The following is a 19,621-nucleotide window of genomic DNA, read 5'->3' as shown; positions in this document are numbered from 1 at the left end:
CTGCAATGGTGACATCGTAAGTTATCCACAATAATAAAGTGACATAGCTACTCTACTGTAATAATTTATTACAGTTGAGCTATAACATCACATTGTCCACTGCCAGAGTCATCATTCCATGTTAAAGGCAGGTCATGGACCAGAATTATGACCACCATTTACAGACTAAACGAATAAAATAAGAACCAATTTTTTTATGTCTTCTGATCTTCTGCCCTGACCAGTCATTAGCAGAAAGGACACCTTCATGGGAGCATACTCATTTTTCCCTAGGGTATCATTCATTCATTGAAAGCAGGCTCCTCTCTGCATGTTTTCACATTTTTATAAATTGCATCCATTTTGAATGTTGTTTACATTAAACAATTGCAGTATGTTTTTCAACAACATTAATTTCGCACTACTGATTCCACATTTATTCCATATATCTTCATCCATACCCTTTCAGATAAAGAAGCAAAATACCAATGATGTAAGCTTTTTGGGGTTGGGAGCCTATCTGTGACCAATTATTGTGAGGAATAATGTACCTTCTGCCATAGGTTAAGAAGTTGTTACTAGTCCCCTTTTTAGCGTTCCATGACCTTATAAAGGAATGCACTGATGACATGCAGTATCTTGAACAGCGGAGGGTACTTTATCTCAAATATAGCAATATATATCTCAGAAGGCAAATACATCTGCAAAAAGGTGCTGCCTAAAATAATTAAGATATGTTCCACTGTACTGATGCATATACCAATAGATTGGCACTGTTCAGTGGCGTAGCACAAAATGATGGGCCCTTGAGTCTCTCATATCTGAAAGATATTCATTGACCTTGGGCTGAATGGGGGGCCCTGAAGGTTTGAGGCCCTATGAATGGTTGGGAGCCAGCCTGCTCCGGAGAGGCTTCAGTTACACCCCTGGCAATGTATTTTTGTGCTGTAAGCTAAATGTGCTTAGTTAATGAGCTATACCATTCCAAGCAGCACTGGAAACCAGAATGAATAGGGCCACAGGCTCAGGGCCAGACTGGAAAGCCAAAGCAGCCCTGGCAATTTTGTTGGACCAGCCCAGCAAGGTACGTAGTGAGTAACCCTGGGCGTAGTGGGCGTAGTGGGGCTTCGCGAAGCTACGCGAAGAGGGCAAAACACTACGCCCACCCACGCACTTCGCGTAGCCCCACTACGCGCCACCCGCCTCCCTCCCGCTCGCCCCCCTCCCGCCCTCCCTAAATGCTTAAATTAGCTTAAAAATTAATTATATAAAACCACTTACCTTGTCCGCTGCGTCCCCGGGGCTGCCTCTCGTCATCACGCCACCGGCACCTCCGTCTTGGATACTAATGCGCATGTGCGGCCGCCCGCGCATGCGCATTTCTCGTGAGAAATGCGCATGCGCGGGCGGCCGCGCCTGCGCATTAGTATCCAAGACGGCGGCGCGATGACGAGAGGGAGCCCCGGGGACGCAGCGGACAAGGTAAGTGGTTTTATAATTCATTTTGAAGCTAATTTAAGCATTTAGTGAAGGCGGGAGGGAGGCGGGTGGCGGGCAATATCGCTACGCCCAAGGAGTGGGCGTAGTGTTGCCTGCTTCGCCTACTTTGCAAAGGGCGAAGTAGGCAACACTACGCCCACTTCGTGGGCGTAGCGAAGTTGCCCGCCCAGGGTTAGTAGTGAGTGAACCTGACCAGTGCTAGAGGGGTGTGGGGGTGCAAGTGTGAAGCACTGGCTGGCCCTAGGAGGCTGGAAAGGAAATTGAATGGATTATGCTTGCTTGCTGCTTTTGTTACTAGGGGCCAATCAGTGGCATAATGAAACTTGCAGGGGCCCTCCTGCATAGTACATGGAGGGGGGCCCTTCTGGACTCACTCAGTGTACTGTGCTGATGAGGCCCCCTGGAGCTCAGGCCCCCTGCCCTGCAGGGGTAGCGGGGGGCTTTGTTATGCCACTGGGGCCGATACTGCTGCAAAACCAGCCCCCACCCTTCCAGCCTCCTGGGAAAACGCCCGATGCCCGGTAGGGCAGTCCGGCTCTGCACGCGGTCCATTGTTTTAATATTTGAGACATTATATGGTGAGCGCTCGTGCTGCTGCTTCTAGGAAATTTTTCTGCCAATTGCATTTCATTTGCCTGGACACCCTGAGTGTCATTCACAAGTGCACCAATTCAATTCAATCTAGGCCTGAATTATATTTCCATACAATACACAGAGATAGATTTTCTTTCCTGTAATTTGTTCTTAGAAACCCCCACTGTGGTCCATTCAGTCGCCTCGCCAGTCTTTCAATGCCCCCTGCTCCCATATGAATAATCATTCTCTATCAGACCTACGTCTGACGTCATTACATAAAGGGACCTTTGGCTCCTATTATGGGTAGCAATTGCTGGATCTCGAGTGGAAAGTAAACAGCAGTGCTTTTGATTATGTTTCACTAGCTAAACCCTCTAACGGTGACAATGTCGCTTAGAATTACTATTTTTCCTGCACATTTCATTTTATACAGTTACAGATCAGAATACAAGGATTTCAATAAACAAATGCAATATATAAGAGAATTAAAAAAAAATTCCCTGTTGTCCACTTACTGCCTAAAGACTGTCAAGGAAGGTAAAGATGGCCTCGAGGCATTGACGAAAATAGAATGTGGGAAAATGTTTTAAATGTCAAAATATATTTAAGTATTTATGTAAATGTATGTATTTATAGCAACAATGTAAACATTTTCATATTTAACTACTGTCCTTTTATTTGTGAAAAAGAGAAAATAAATGACACCATGCAAACGTTTACATTTAAGCTGTATCCAGATTGCTTATTTAGAACATGAACGTTGAAGTCTTTTTTTCTGTCTGTTACACGATTTCATATAACTTAAATAGTTCATGCATAATCTGTGTAGTTTCAATGGGTTGTGCGAGTCTGTTGGGCTGTCCTAAGGGTTAGTTGCATCACAAGAGAAGGAAAATGAAAAACAAAAAGTATTTTATTCAAAGGACAAAGTAGTGGAACCTTATTATTTCATAAAATATGTCACTCATCATTTGCACATACTTTGGGCTTCATTTACGAGAAGTGGCGCATCGCTGCGTGAAAGCAGCGATGCGCCAATTCTCAGTGCACCCTCCTTGCGACATCAATGATGTTTCATTTTTACAATATTACGCATCATGCCGCAAGGAAGGGCAGATACGTCAGTATAACTGACGTATTTGTCAGTGAAAAAAGTGGAGCATTGCCGGAGTTATGTCGGAAGCCTGACGAAACTCCAGCAAAGTTCCTTTTCGAAAGGGCCTGCGTCACCCTTACGCCTGCCATGAGGCAGGCGTAAGATTTTGACGCATTGGCGTCCTAGAAGTGATGCAGCAAAATCTCATAGATTTCGCTGCGCCACTCCTACGACCCTTTCTTGCGGGGTACGCCCGCTCTGCATACATTATACCTGGCGCAGGTATAATGTAGCGCAGGGGTTTACGAAGTGATGCATCTACCTAGATGCGTCACTTCATAAATATGGCGCAACATGGCGCATGTTTTACGCCACTGGTGCGCCACAAAAAGCGATGCACCTATGGCGCAAAAGTGACGCAGGAGCCCCTTAGTGTATAGAAAGATGGAATGGAATCTTGTCTATAGCATCCAGCCCTTTTGTTAATGTGTGGCATATTCTCCTTTATTTGTATAGGGGGGCTAGTGGATGTGGTCGCTTTTTTGCAGCTGTTCTAATGTCATTACAAGACAGGAGGCTACTACTATGCTTCTTCAAATCAAATCAATTACAAAAATAGAAGCATGAGAAATAGGCTTATGGTAAAAGGTTCGAAAGACAGAAACTGAGGACCAATCAGCTGCTCTCAGAATAACCTCCATTCTTGCTACAGGCAGAAAAGCTTTAGAGGCCTTAGGTTTTTTGGAGGTGTGATCTCCAAATGAACACACAGCTTTGGACATTCTAGAACATAGGAGTACTCAGTATTAGTGGAATTTCTTTTTATATTTCCAGAAATAGATCTCACTACTCCTAAAGGGGACAATTGTCTGGCAAAAATATCCAAAGATCTAACATCATCAACTCCCTAAAATGAAACTAAACATGACAACATAATGCGATTGGCAGGTCATAATTCAAAGAAAGAGAAGAGCTCTCATTGGTAGATTCAAACAGCAGTAGCACCAAATTTAGATCCCACGACTGTACTTTGTTTTAGAATCTATTCCTATGAGGAGTCTGCAAATACGAGGGTGTTCCTTAAACCGTTTCCCATTCACAAGCAGATGTTTGAGATAAATGCCTGATCTTTACGTGTTCACTGTCCAATAACACTTACCTTTCTTGCAAGTGAAATTCAGAAATTTGCAAGATGGGACATCCAATAGAAAAGAAATCAATGTTCATCCCCTACGCCGACAAGACCATGCTGAAAGGTACATTTTTTGTGCTACTTGGAGCCCAGTTATTAATAATAAATGAGACAGAGTCTGTGTGATAAAAGGCCTTCTAGGCTGAAATTTGACCCAACACCTTCCAAGCACCAGGTAGGTAGCCTCACCCTTCCTCTCAATTACCTCATAGGGCCCAGTCCAATGGTCCTGGAGTGCTCTGGGCTCCGCAGGTACCTTAACCCTCACTTTCGGCCCAGGTTGCAAGTCCACAATGGTAGAATTGTGGTCATACCGTTGTTTCATTGCACCCTGACTGGCTTCTAAGTTGTTTGAAACTTCCTTCCACAACTTAGCCATTTGGCGTCTGAAGTCCAGCATTTAGCTCAATAAATCCTGGGGAATCTTCATGGGAGCTGTCTCCCACCCTTCTTTCACCAAACTCAGAGCTTCCTCTGACTGGGCATCCATACAGAAGCTCGAAGGGACCGAAGCCCACTCCCTTCTGTGGCACCTCTCTGTATGCAAACAGAAGTCATGTCAAGAGGAAATCCCACTTTCTCCTCAGGGCCTCAGGCAAACCTCTAATCACACCTTTTAGGGTCTTGCTGAATCTCCCACCAAGCCCATTTTTTGTAGATGGAAAGGGGTGGAGGTTACCCCACACTCCTTCTACATTGACTTCATAAAAGCAGTTAATGCCCCTGTCAGACACCCCTTTCTTGGGGAAACCCACTTCGGTAAGAATCCTCATCAGGGCCTGTACCACTGCAGGTGCATTCGCGATTCTCAAAGGGATTGCCTCTGTATACCTAGCAGCATGATCCACCAGCACCAGGATAAAGCTGTTGCCTGAAGGAGTCTGGGGATCCATAGGCCCAACAATGTTGATGCACTCCCTCTCAAAGGGTGGGCTAATGACAGGCAAGCAATTGAAGGAGGGCTTTAAGCTTCTGCCCTATCTTCCCACAGGCATGGAAGGTTACACAAGTCCTACAGAATACATCCGGTAGCTTGTCAAAGAGCAGTCAGGCAATTGTTTAAGATTGAAGGAAATTATAGTGCTTAGAGTCATAAAGCAACAACCCGGGATATCTGGTTGGGCTTGACCAGGATAAATCTAAAGTTCAAGCTGACGGCAATGGAGCACACATCGGCTACAGGGCTCTCGCAGGTTCCACTGAAAAAGGACCTTGGATGGAGGAAGCATTAATGTCGAAAACCTAAATCGAGGAGAAGTTAGGCGATGCGTCGTCGTCAAACCCTTGGATGAAGGTGATGCGTTGGTTCCGATCCATACAGTCAGCGAGCCCCTTTGCAGTGTAGGCGATGTGTTATCGTCAGGCCATGCAGTCCATCGAAGCAATGCCATCAAGTGGCAACTGCATTGATGATGCGTCGGTTCCGATCTGTGCAAAGTCATCGATACGTGGATTCTGCTAGGTAAATAGAGAAAAGCTTACTTTCAAGGACCCAGGACTGGATTGGCATCACTTGGCAGGGCAGCACTTACAGATGGCAGAGTCCAGGGGCCACATGTATCAAGCCGTTTACCCGTCACAACCAGGCCAATTTGCAGAATCGCCACGTTTGCGAACGGTAAAAAGCCCTTTGGGGTGTATCATCCCAAAAGGCATTTGCAAAGTAGGGCATCACAATGTTTGTGATTACCTATTTTGTGAATGCATTTAGGGAAGCACAATTTGCGATTCCCTAAATGCGATGTAGGAAGCAGGTAAAAATTGCGACCTTGCTTTAAGGAATTGCAAATTACCACTAACTTCAAGTTGGCAGTAATTTGCAAATTCCTAGAAAAATGCACATTTTTGCATTTTTCGAAAAGCCATGTGGCACACACATGCCCTTAGGGCATGTATGTGCGCCACATGTGCACACTTATCTTTTTGGGGGTGCACCAGGGTGGCCTTTTGGCCCTCTATCAACCTTGTAATTGCATTTTCAAATTGCGATTACCAATTTGATAATCGCAAATTGCGAATGTCTTCCCATTCCTTCCTATGGGCCCATAGGAATGAATTGGAAGACATTCCTTAATAGCGAATCACAATTTGCAAATCGCTATTAAGGAATATGTAGGAATTGCAATTTTGTTTGCGAAACCTACATACATTACATTTTGCGATTCCATAATAGGGAATCAGTAAAATTTGCTATTATGGACTCGCAAAATTCAATGTTGATACATCAGGCCCCAGGTGCTGTAGCAGAGTTATAGGAAGTCTTTGATTTCCCTGAGACCTCAGAACAGGGGCAAGCTAACAAGCTCTAGGAGTCACTCTGGGTTCAAGTCAGATGGGTCAAGTCCTTTCCTCAGGGCAGAGGGTAGCAAACAGAAGGCAACAAGCAGCAGAGCAAATAAGCTGTTTTTCCAGAGCAGCAGTCTGTAGAGTGGCAGTCCTTGTAGCACCACAGCAGCCCTTCTTCCTGGCAGAGTTCTCCACAGGTCTAGTAGTGTACTGCCTTGGTTGGGTCAGAGACCCACGGGCAGATCTACAAGAAAGTGCTGGAGCGCGGCACCGTAAGCCCTTTGGCTACGCCACTCTGAGGCACTTTCAGAGCACAGGAATGCAACATATTTACTAGGATATAATACATTCCTGTGCTCTCCCCTGCGCTGGCGCACTAATAGCTGCCATGCGCTGGTGCAAGCACCCGTGCACCATGGTGCAAGGATGCCTGCGCCATGGGGAGATTGTTTTTGTACAAGAATGGGCACCTTCCTGCACAAAAACAATCACTAAAAGCATTTTCCTCTTTCAATGTGTGCTGTAGAATGCAGCACTCATTGAAAGAGGAAAAGATCGAGGAGAAATGAAAACTATTCTCCTCGTGAAGCCACGCTATGCCACCTCTAGGGTGGCGTAGCATACTGACACATTTCCCAATTTATGATTCCTCGTGAATCTGGAAATGTGTCTCGTTCCATGGTGTTGCGAGGGAACACCCACAGCAGCACCCATGAAATGCCTCTTTCACGGAAAGTGCTGCGTGTGAAGGGGCCATATTTACTAGGACCCGAAAAGCCACGCAGGGTGGCTTTTCCTGTCCTTGTAAATATGTGGCAGGGAAATACACTGCCAGTGCGTCACAAAAAGTGACGTACTGGCAGCGCAAGGGGCTTGTAAATCTGCCCCCCAGTACTTTTACCCATTTGTGCCTGTGATGGGGGGTGACTTCAAAGAAGGGTCTTCTGAAGTGCACAGAGGTCCTTTCTTTGCAGCCTTTTCTCCAGACTATCAGTAGGGGTAATCAGCCCTTTGTGTGGGAACAGGTGTATTCAGGTGTAAGAGTCAGCTCCCCCCCCTTCCTGGCCAGAGCCATCAGAATGCAGATGAGAATTCAGACACACCTAACCTTCCTGTGTTTGTGGCTGTCTAGAAGGAATGCACAAAGTGTAGCTGTCACCCAACCCAGACGTGTATTGGAGACAGGTTACAGGCACACAGAGCGGTAAGAGCATAGAAATCCCTACTTTCCAAAAGCGGCATTTCTAAAATAGTAATGTTAAATCTAACTTTACTAGAAAAGAGGATTTATCATTACCATTCAAATTATAGATAACACGACACAGCAACTCCTTCCTCATCAGGAATTATAGCTTAAAATTATATTAATGAATTCCCAATATTAACCTATGAGAGGAGTAGGCATCACCGTAGTGAAAAACGGATTTGGGTATTTGTCACTACCAAGACATGCAAAACTATGTGTCCTACCTTTTACTTTCTCAGCACCCTGCCCCATGGGCTACTTCAGGCCTATCTTAGGGGTGACTTACATGTGTAGCTGTCACCCAACCCAGACGTGTATTGGAGACAGGTTACAGGCACACAGAGCGGTAAGAGCATAGAAATCCCCACTTTCCAAAAGCAGCATTTCTAAAATAGCAATGTTAAATCTAACCTTACTAGAAAAGAGGATTTATCATTACAATTCGAATTATAGAAAACATGATACAGCAACTCCTTCCTCATCAGAAATTATAACTTAAAATTTTATTAATGAATTCCCAATGTTAACCTATGAGAGGAGTAGGCATCACCGTAGTTAAAAACAAATTTGGGTATTTGTCACTACCAGGACATGCAAAACTACATGAACTACCTTTTACTTCCTCAGCATCTTGTCCCATGGGCTACTTAAGGCTTACATGAGGGGTTACTTCCATGTAATAAAAGAGGAGTTTGGCGAAGGGTTTTAAATGCAAAGTTGGAGTGTCAGTAAACTGCATACAGAGGCCCTGCAATCGCAGGCCTAAGACAGGTTTGAAACGCTACTTGTGTGGGTGGCACACGCAGTGCTGCAAGCCCACTAGGAGCATTTAATTTACAGGCTGTGTATATGGTATACCATTTTACAAAGGACTTATAAGAAAATTAAATATGCAAATTGTGTATACACCAGTGTTACAATGTTTAGGGGAGAAGCTCATGTACTTTACCACAGATTAGCAGTGGTAAAGTGCTCAGAGTCCTATGGCCAACAAAAAGAATCAGCAAAAAGAGGAGGTAAGCAGGTAAAATGTTTGGGGAAAGACCACCCTAAGGATGACAGGTCTAGCAGATGTTGGTAGGAAGGATAATTATGGAGCCCACTGACAATGCCAGAAGACTTAAAGATCTTTTGTGCTTGATTTATTGCCATAAAGCCATTTATTTATCATAACCAACAAACAATACTCTTAAGTCACAATGTTACATATCAGAAAATGTCCAAGCTCAACGGACAAATACCATCTACTCAAATAAAGTAAAAAGGTAAAGCAATTAGACATCTAAAAAGTAAATATAAGTGGTCAGGTCTTAGCACAGTTAGTCACCATATTCTTTACTGTGGCTCATTAAAGCCTATTTAAAGGAAGAAGAGAGCAGAGAGAAAAGAAATAGAACAACATAACTATACAATCATAAATGAGGAGGGGAGGCGGAACTACTCAGTAGTGCAGAATAGAAGGGATGTGCAATAATATGATTAAAAGTGATGAAGGACTGTTTGGTGAAAATTACATATTCCTTCTCAATTTTTCTTAGTCATGAACCTGTTGTTTTTCATCTTTCTGCTTTGCACCGGCCATCATGGGGCAATCAAGAGGCCCTGAGACAGGTCCAGCGTCAGAAAGACACATAGCGAGAGAAACAGAGAGAGCCACAGAGAGACCTTGTAATACGAAGAGTGATAGTAAACAACAGAAATGCATTATTGCTTTAAAATAGATATCTTGGAATGTCAATGCACAGGGAACATGATTGTTGGCTGCAGATGTCCTAAGCTATTATGTTGCTTATTCATATAATTCTTTAAGCGACCATAAGGTGACCTCAAAGAACAAAGGATAAGGGGATTGGGCATGAGAAACATTAAAGAGAGAGAAAAGGATGAGATAAACTAGAGGGAATGATAAAGGAAACTTATCGGTGGAGCGCTCTTCTCCATGACAGAAGAAATAGTACTTTATAGGTAGCCGGCCATAGGAGTCTGACAAGAAGTAGGACAGTAAGGAAAAGGAGGAATAATATGTAGCAGAAGTGTTCAGGTATATGTGTGACATGACATAGATTTAGAAACTGTTCAAGCAATACTGAAGCAGACTGAGAGATAGTCAGTGCGAGCCAAGACACTGTCTGTAGGAGAGTAGGATCTGCTTCTTATAGTTACCCCCACTTTTTGCTGATGTTTCACTGTTTTTGACTTAGTCTGGCTGGGATCCTGCTATTCAGTACCCCAGCCTAGCTGCTTTCTCCTCTAAATTGACTGCATGTACATTAGGTACACTCCAGATTGGATACTGGGGTACCCTTATAAGTCCCTAGTATATAAATGGTATACTATGTACCCAGGGCATAGGTACCCCAGAGGCCTCCCAGGGGCTGCAGCATGTATCATGCCACAACCTGAGAAACCACTCAAACTGACACCACAAGTCTGCAACTGCAGCCTGTGTAAGGTGGTGCATGCACCTCTTACTTAGATATAAGTTCATTATATCTAACCTTATCACTAGACATATAAACCTATCAGTCACCCCTATTGCAGGCCTTATCAATCCTGAAGGCAGGGTGCTGGGTTTTGTGTGAGAGGGTGCCCATGCATGAGCAGAGCCCCTCTGCAGCCTTTGGAATCTATCCTCCGGGGTTGTTAGTGATGCAGCCTAAACCACATGCTCTTAAGTGCATTATAACCTTGTGGTAAATGCTAACTTTAAAACGGCTGCACAGAACCATGTCGTGTTTAGTGTCAAACACCTTGGAGTCATACCTCCACACCAGTAACTTGTGAGGTATGATTCCTTCATGGTAGAGCCACTAACGTGGGACACCGGGCTACCCAGTAGCAGCTTTCCTCGACCCTGGCATCACAAGATGGATGCTGCCAGCCACAGACACGTCTGATCTCCTGCTGCTGGAGGAGACTCCGGCAGGGGAAGGCTTGACAATAGGTTTCCTGTCACAGGACGGTGTGACCACCTCCCAGACAGGCTTTAGTGCATTGGAGCTGCGTGGGTGCACTCCAAGAGTGCTTTGATGTCTGCACTGGGGGCACATTTGGTGTCCCTGTGCATAGTCCAGCTCAAACCGGTTGCCAGGGCTCTCAGCCCCTGCTCTAGCACGAAACTGGACAAAGGATATGGGTGTAGCCACCCCTCTGTCCTGACAGTCCCATAGGTGGGTCCCCAGAGTTTGTCCCACCCCTTCCTTGGGTATAAAGTAGGAACCCCTGACTACAGGACTTTAGATATTACCAGGACAAAACTCTGCTACAGAAACCAAGTACTTCAACGATCTACACGACTAGATGACTGAAGAATCTCCCTTGGAGTAAAGGAGTTTCTCCCCTGCTAAGCAGGCACCAAAGACGCATCTGACCAGTTTGCAACTCCAAAGCTACTATGGACTCTGAAGACTTTTGCAACACAGGAGGTGGGTTTCCAAGTGTCCCCGAGGTCGACTAGTGTGCTCAGCAAACCTGAGACCCGTATCCCTCGTGGGGACCTGGCAACCCAAACCCATAGGCACCATGTCCATTTACAGAAGCATCTGCTTTCCGGTGACCCCTGAAGCTGTACTTTGGGCTACTAGTAGTCCAGACCCCGAGCAGTGATTCACCAAAGATTACCGGCCTACACTCCATGAGTTTTCAGTAGGCTGGTGTTTTGTGATCCCTCTCGAGGTTCCTTTGCGATTCCTGGTCCGTTGGCCTGTGGGTCCCTGTGAAGGCAACTTAAACTTCTAAAGGGCTTTCCTGGTTGCTCCAGACGTGCTCTGACTCTCCATTGCTTGGGGAGTCCCCAGGACCTTGCTGGTCCTCACCGAAGCATCTTTTCTCTCACCTCTTCGGTTTGCAGTTGCAAAGGCTTGTTAGTGTTCAATCCAGACACTGACCCCCCAGCACTCGACATCCTTTGTGGGACAGCTCGCCTTCAGACTGTGGTTGTCGTCGACATCTCCTGGTCCCTGTGGCTGCAGGGTCAAGCTTCACCTCATCTCACCTGAAACACCCGACATTGGTGGGCATTTGTCTATCGTGCCCCTGGTCCCTGGCAATTGACCCAGCTCTGTCCCCTCTGCTTTCAGTTTCTTCTCAGCTCTGATCCAGGCTTGGATCACACAGGACACTATTCCTCTTTACGGTAGCAGCACTTTGCAGCATCTCGCCATTGAAAACAACGAAGATTCCCAACACCATTTGACACCTATGCACCTGGCTTCCCTGGGTTAGGTAACACGAGTACTCTGGTGCTCACGTGGGCGCTGGCCTTAGAACATTCTAAGTCTGAAAGGGTTTGCTCCTAAGTGTCCTTATTCTTTAAAATTCCAACCGCGACTTTCCCATAGGATTGTACGGAGCTGCGGCTGTGTTCTCACACAGCATGTGTCCCCCGTGGGTCCCCTGTGTCACGACCTTGGGTGGTTCCTTGAGGTCCCAGTGATTCTATGTGCGCTAGGCTCTGTGTCTAGTCAAGTCGGGGTTGTTATACCACTTTCTTAATATATGGTCCGGTCTCCCCCTGGAGCCTGCTGTATATTGTGCTATTTACTGTCGTTTTATTACTTTACTATTGTGTGCCTTGTTCTCTAATCTTATAAAGAGGTTAGTAGAGAGTATTTAGTCATAGATACATATATTTTATATATACCTTGTGTGGTTCTCCTTTCATTTGGTCATTCAAGAGGTTATAATCTGGTAAACCAAGCTGCTTCACATTCCTTCGAGACTTAGCCTGAAGGCTGCTCTCCACCATAGTTCCTCTAAGATACCTTTCAATAAAGGTTGTCTTTAACCTAACCTCAATAAGGGTCGATTGGACTGGTACAAGGTGCCCACTATAACTAGCGTACAGCATATACCAGGCCAACTTCTCACACTGTCCATCTCCTCCAGTGGCAAGTGCGAGACCCCTTATGAACCTACTGAGGACTTGCATTTTACTGTGTGAATGCATAAAATTGTCAGATATAAGGGAGCTAAAAGGAGAAAACATTAGCATGAGCTCAGTCCTAGAAAAATAAATTACTAAGTACAGGTGTTTACTGTCTTGGAGTAGCTGCTTCCTGCTCAGAAGAGCCATTCCTCTGAAAATCAGAGGAGATTGCGATGAGGATTGTTGGGCCCATCAATTGTTCCTGCGTCCCAAAATGCAGCAACACAGTAGACACTATTATGTTTACAGTCTCGTTTTTCTCACACTTATTTATCCAAACCCTTTTTCAAATGTTTTTCTTTTGCAGCCCTATTACTCCTGTTAGAGACAGTTTATGGGACCATTCTTTATGCACGAAATTTGATACACCACTGCATTTCCGTAGGAAGCCTGATTTCAAGTTGCTGCTACTTAGCACAATAAACATACTGAAATATATTGATCATGACATCAGTGAAAACATTGTAAAAATTCCACTGACGTATTGTGTTCTTCATGAAGTGCTTGCAGATATTTGCACCAAAGGTGTTACTTATGATTTTATATTCTGCCCTACTAGTGTTCGTGGTTATGCTGCATATTTTTCTGTCTTGGCTTTCCTGTGGCAGCACCATAGAAACTCACATTTTGTGATGAGGTTTACTGCTTTGTGTTGTTGTACTAACAGCATCTTTCCAGATGTGCTGCATTTCATGCTATGGAAGTGCCCAATCATGTTGGTTTGCAGCCCTAACTCAAGATTATTATTTTAGATTCTATGTCCTATTTGCTAACAATGCTGGACTACGAGGCATCCTGTTCATGACAGCAAGAGAGTTGTCTCATATACTAACATCCCCTTCTGAAAATGTTGTAAAGGTATTGAATACTGGTAACCCAGTATGAACAGAACAATTACTAAACCAAATCCTTGTTGGTGCACATGCATCAAAATAGTCAATAGCGATTCTTTAATTGCGATATTTATGTAATTGCAAATTTTGCGATTCCTTAAATTGTGATTTTTGCCTTTGGGATGAGGCATCCAAATGCAAAAATACCGGTCGCAAAGGGGCAGATTCTGTGAATCTGCCCGTTTGCGACCGTTTTTTATGTTGATGCTTGTGGCCCATTATGCTGACACCAAGTCAACAGGACCCTGTGTGGTTTAGAGTATTCCATGTGCCATTAATTGTCCCAGAACATTCTATACCCTGACGGTCTACTGCCACAATGTGCATTCAAATGCAACATTTAACAGTGTTAAATGGATCTTGTGTGTGGTCTTTGAGATTGCCCCGGTCCAACCATTCAAACTCTTAGCGGCCCACTGCTGTCACAAGAGTATTTTTCTTTAAAACAGTTCAACCCTTGACTTACAGAAGTGGTCTCCAACTCTGTGCTCTGATTTTCTTCAGGTCTACTGGACCTATGCCACCCTTTAGTCAATAAAGAGAGTTTAGATGACTTTTAAAAGTTGCATTTATCTTTTTAAGTTTTGTAGTTTGGGCTGTAATATCTTCATTCAAATTTAGATAAATCCGTTTACAGAAATATCAAGAAAAATAAGGGTTAGCATCAAACAGGAAAAACATTACAGCGTGTTCCATAAAGGAATATTACCTAAATCCCTATTCTACTCTAATAGACCCTAACATATCAGAACTCATAAAGGGTTTTTTCAGAAAAGAGCAAGAATTTTTGGGAGCATTTAGAAATAGAAGAGCAGTTCTGAAAAACTTATCTGAGTCTTCTTTCAATCAGGAGTTAGTCACAGCAGTAGCTGTATTCTTAAAGAAATTTAGAAAACATCATCAGTGGTAGCTCACAGTGAAACAGCCAAAAATGATAGTCACAGAGCAATTAGCTTGGACCAATCTGATCAGCATAAAGCGCGTGCTCTAAGGAAAGTGGGGAGAAAGAGCTTCTGTAGTCTCATAACTAGGAACATGTATACTAAACACAAAAACATATGTATCCATCTTCTTCGGTGTTAGGACATTCATGCCCAATGGTGAAATGATCGTTCGATGGTCTTCTGCTTTCTTCCTCATTCCCATAGTAACATACGAGAGCAACAAACATTATCTACAAGCAGTCGACTAAGTTTCATCTGCCTATGTAGGTTTGTTTCGAGGGGCATATTAACAAGATGTGCTTTCAAATACGCACATCGCACATTTCCATATCGCCGGCTATCGCCGGATTATTTCGCCGTGATAGCGCGTAATTATAAACATGCATCACGTAGGCGAAATGAAATCCGGCGATAGTCAGTGATATGGAACATTAGCGCATGAAAACAAGCATTGTTTTCACGAGCTAATGTGTGCCTTGATAATATGGGGGGGTGGATTCAGCTTTATGATCCACACCTCCATGTTATCTATGCCTAACACCTGATCAATTGAAAGGAAGGGATGGGCCCTTAGGGGACGGAGGGTAGGTAGGGCCACAATAATAATGTAAAACAAGGGGATTGTACCTATGCCTCCGGGATGTATTACTAAATCACTCAGTAAGACAATAGATAAAGCTAAATGAATTAGTTTTACCAAGACAATTTATTTTGTCAGTATCTTTAGAATCAGTTTTTTAAATGATTATTTTTAGGAAAGAGAATCAACATTATCAACTCAACCTCTAGCGACTGAATTTTCACAAAAGACTAATGTACAAATAACATACAAAAAACATTGAATTAATCATCAATAGACCTTAACAAAAAAAGGACTAATATACATGTGACATACAAAGAACATTAAATCAACATATATCATTTCATTCTAATTATCAAAAAACAGTTAATCATGGACAGAAAAAATTTGCCAATATTGAATATGCATTCAGTTTCCACAATGTGGTGCGCTATTTCATTTTAGAACCACATGAGTCAAAGTTTAAACATTCCTTTTAAACTTGAACATTCATATTAAATGTATTCACAAGAATCTTATGCGAACTAGTGCCGTAGCCGACGCGTTTCGAGTCCTGTTAAGAAAATCACAGGGCTCTCATCAGGGCAGCATTAAATGGATTCCACGGGGAACTGTTATCAATGAAAAAAATGAAGGATCTATATTTAGTAAGGGTTCCTCCAAATTCATTAAAAACCAACAACACTAAGCTTAAAAAAGCATCCGCTGGATGCATCGTACCTGATTGAGGGCTTGAGTGCGACCTTTTATTAATAGTAGTGTGGCCGCCACTGTGTGTCTCACACTGCAACAGAGAAGGAATATATTCAAATGATTGTCCTTTAAAAGAAGGTGCCCGCACGCACGCCGTGCTACAAAATAGGGAGTGAAATTACCTTAAGTGAAAGCCTCAAGGATGGTCTCTTGTCAAGGCATTGTTTATTGTTCCAAGGTGACCTAAAGTGTGGATAAACGCTTTTATCAGTGTCCGCCTACATATATTTGTGCAATACCTTTGCATTACTTATGAGAAAAACATGGGGGTACTCACACGTCTTCTCTATTCAGAAGCCAAACAGTCCACCGCAACCTTGCGTGAGGTACTGTGCTTAAAGTTGGTTCTGCAATGTAAAGTTTGCGAAATGAACCCCGGTCACAAACATGCTGCCTGAATCAAAAGTTGCATTACATTTAAAACCTTTTTAACGCGGCGCCCGCCGCTTTTAATATATCAAGTTTGTCATACTCACATTTTATAATAACTCTGAAAGCTGAACAGCCCACCGCAATCAAGCGTGTGGCGCTGTGAGTAGGAATTATGTCTGTAAAGGTAGACGAACACAGAATCAATGTTCATACTTAATGCGGCGAAATTTGACCAAGTGCCCAAAGCCGGGCAGCGCGCTGTTCGCGGTCTTACCTTCTAATCTTTCTGTTTTCTCTCATTGAATGAGCACGAAGCAAAGTGTAGACGAACACCAAAGGTTTAAAAAAACGGAGGTTTGGTCACATGATAGTGGTCAGCCAATCAGGTATATTCAGGGCCCGGTGAATACAACGCAGTCCTTCTGGGGCATGTAGTCCCAAAATGTATTTATGGAAAAATATATAATGAAGAAATTTAAATGCGCTGAAAGATTTTTGCAGCACATAGCGTGCGTGTAGGTCACCTGCTGTTGGGGCAGGTGTGATGCATTTATTAATTACCCGTATGGCGGAGCGGTTAGGAAAATAGGGGGTTTATTGCCCAGCACGAGAGTAGCGGCTAGCTACACCCTATTCAATTCGCTCATGCAATTTAACCCCTTATTGATGCTATCAAACTTCATTATGAGGTACGCCTCCTTGTGCAGTAAAGCGCTTTCAATATTGGGTGATTGATGCCTTGGGTCAATCCATGTCAGCACGGTCCATTTAAAATCATTGGCATCATGGTTCTTTTCAATGAAATGCTCCACCATCGGGGCAGACTCCACCTTTTTCTTTATCCTCGAGCGGTGCTGCGTAATTCTCACATTTACAGCTTGGCAGGTCTTGCCAATATAAACTCTGTTGCAGGGACACACCACAGCGTAGACCACATTCTTGGTCTTACATGTTGTGAACATGTCATGTTTCCATTTTATGGCATTATGATCAAACAGGTTGCCCTCGATAGTAGAAGGGCAAGACACACAATTACCACATTTGTGGTGACCACATACCGGCTTCAACTTCCACTTTGCTATTAGGTCACTTTTCGGTTTCGGGATAAAGCTTTCCGCTCTGATTAATTGCTGTCCTATGCTGGTATTTTTTCGCATAGCGAAGATGGGCTTTTTTAGGGGATACTCTAGGTTTTCTAACAAGTGCCAATTTTTCAAGATGATACTTTTGAATTGATTTGTGTGGGGGCCAAACGTTGTTACGCAAACCAATTTATCTAACTCCTTCTTGTTTTTTGTTTGCAAAAGACTGTCTCTAGGAGTGAATCTGGCGCGTTTCATGGAGTGTTTTAATAATTTTTTGGGGTAACCCCTCTTGGCCATTTCATTACAAAATGTTGTGGCATGGATGTCAAAGTCCCCTACTTCAGTACAGTTGCGTCTTATCCGCAATAGCTGGCCATAAGGCAGGTTTTCTTTCAAGCATTGTGGGTGTGAGCTTCTGTAGTGTAAGATCGTATTACGATCAGTATCCTTTTTGTAGATCGTGGTTGTCAGCACTTCCGAGCAACTGCCTACAGTGACGTCAAGGAAGGTCATACTGGCTTTACTCGCTTCAAGTGAAAACTTGATGTCCCCATGCCTAGAATTCAACCACTGGTGGAACTCATCCAGTTCCGTCTGGCTCCCCTGCCACAGGAGCCAGACGTCGTCAATATACCTGAGCCACTGCTTTATTTTGGGTAAAAAAGGGTTATTGTTATATATGAATCGATCTTCATACTGGGCCATGTACAATACTGCCATTTCTGGCGCGTAAGGACATCCCATGGCCGTGCCCTTGACTTGGACATAGAACTCATTTTCGAATATGAAATAATTACAACAAAGTGTAATTTCTGCCAGGGCCACAATGAACGATGTGGGGACTCTATGTAGTCTGTCGCGTTGGTCCAGATACAGTTCAAGAACCTCCAGTGCCTCGTCCTGGGGAATTTGTGTGTATAACGAAGCGACATCAAGAGTCACCATCAATTGAGTTTCGTCACTAAATTTCTGTCCTTCTACTTTGATTATAAAATCAGTTGTATCCCTGAGGTAGGACTTTACGCTCGTCAGGAAAGGTTTTAGGAAGAAATCAATATATTTGGAGACCGGTTCCAATGCTGAATCGCACCCCGAAACAATCGGTCTGCCTGGTGGTACTTGGCCGTTCTTGTGGATTTTAGGCAAGAAATACAACACTGGTGTTCTAGGCGATTTCTTATTAAGGTATTCAAATTCCTTTGGTCCTAAATATCCCTCATCCAATCCCTCTTTTGTTAATTTTCCAATTTTATCTTGAATCACATGCACAGGATCCTCCTTCACATGTCTGTACCATTCACGGTTGTTGACATGCGAGCTACCCTCACTAAGGTACATGGAACGGGGCCATATTACAACCGCCCCGCCCTTGTCCGCCTGTTTGATTAAAATCGATGTATCCGCCTTAAGATTTTGAATCGCGGATATTTGGCCCTTACTTATGTTATTCTGCATGAACTTTTTAGATTTCTCAAGTTTGGTCAGGGAGGAGATGACGGTTTGCTCAAAGCATAAATCTGCTTGGGTATATTTTGGGTCGGGGTGAATTTTGATTTTACTCTAAGGCCAGTGGTTTCTTCACTTGACGTCATTTCGGCACCTGCAAAGAATGCTTTCAACCTGATTTTTCTGCAAAAATCTAAGGCTTCCAGCTTAAGTTTTGTAAAATCTGTTTTTCTTTTCGGGACAAACTTGAGGCCCAAGCTCAAAACAATCTCTTCGTCTCTACTGAGTTGTTTATCTGAGAGGTTAACTATTGCTGACTTGTCTATTTGTTGTAGTTGGTACTGCGGGTTCGCATGTCCCATGGTTGTTTGAAGCGAACTCTGGACCGCCCGCCCCTGGCTAAAAAAGGAGCTGAGCCTGTTCCCCTCTTTTTGGTGTTGTCTTGTCTGGAGTCAGAGGAAGAATCTGAGGAAGTGGTATCAGAGAAAGTGAGGAACCTATTTCTAGATCTACCTTGGCAGGTTCTTAGGGCACCCCGGGAATCACCAGAGGTATAGAAATCTTCCTTGAGGAAAGGATAAACTTGTTCTATTTTGAAAGCCTTAGAGTCTCTTTCAAACTGAGTTGATTTTACGTTTATAGTATAATCTTTGAATGTCTGAACCTCCTTCTCTATTTTATCCAGGAGGGTTTTTGCTTCAGTCACAGTATGATTATCATTAATGGCCTTAGTCAGTTCCTCTATT

This window comes from Lissotriton helveticus, chromosome 11 (assembly GCF_964261635.1).
Source record: "Lissotriton helveticus chromosome 11, aLisHel1.1, whole genome shotgun sequence".
Lineage (NCBI taxonomy): Eukaryota > Metazoa > Chordata > Amphibia > Caudata > Salamandridae > Lissotriton > Lissotriton helveticus.
Note: the sequence above shows the minus strand (reverse complement) of the source record.